Raw genomic sequence first — 776 nt, forward strand, 5'->3', positions numbered from 1 at the left:
TGAGAGCGGTCGTGTGGTGCGCTAGGGGGAGGAGTCTCTCACCTAAAAAAGTGGGAGGCACCCGGGGACCCACTGAACACGGGGCCGCCACCCACCAGCTGAGGACCAAGGCTGTAAGAGATTCCGATTGTTTAAACCAAAGTACCAGCGCTGGAAGGTGAATCAAAACCCATCTAGTCGCGTTTGTGAACTACAAATCCTAACACCCCCCCATCAATGCGAGTGCTGTTAGTCAATAAAACACGCGGCGCTGTAATGGTTAATGTGTGCGATCAGGAGGTGACCCGGCGCGTCTCCGCGTGTAGTCCCTACACGTCATACAATGCTTCCCTTCCTCACACCTCCATGCGCATTAAAGGAGAAGTACGGGGGCGGGGCTTCCCCCTCCCAATAGTCCTCCTCGGGGACACAGACTAGCGTCCTCCCGTCACCCGAGGCTCAGTACATAGGGAGCTACAGCTCGCGGTATACTGAGACGCCGCAGCCGGTGCGGATCCCGACTAATGATAGTCAATGTCGCTTCTACGGGGGAGGTGGCGATCTCGATCTCTGCCGTGACAGGGGGAGGGGCTGGATTCCCCTCTCCGATCCTCCAGCGCTGACTGGCGGAACGGACGGGGGAGGGGGCGGGTACAGCTGGCTCTGTCTCTAGATAGGAGGAGCCAGCTGTCACTCACGCAGCTGGGCGGATCCAGGCACAATTGTCCCGCGAGCTGCAGCTCCCTATATACTGAGCCTAGGGTGACGGGAGGACGCTAGTTTGTGTCCCCGAGGAG

Source organism: Nanorana parkeri, unplaced genomic scaffold (genome assembly GCF_000935625.1).
Source record: "Nanorana parkeri isolate BGI_ZX_2015 unplaced genomic scaffold, ASM93562v1 scaffold5520, whole genome shotgun sequence".
Lineage (NCBI taxonomy): Eukaryota > Metazoa > Chordata > Amphibia > Anura > Dicroglossidae > Nanorana > Nanorana parkeri.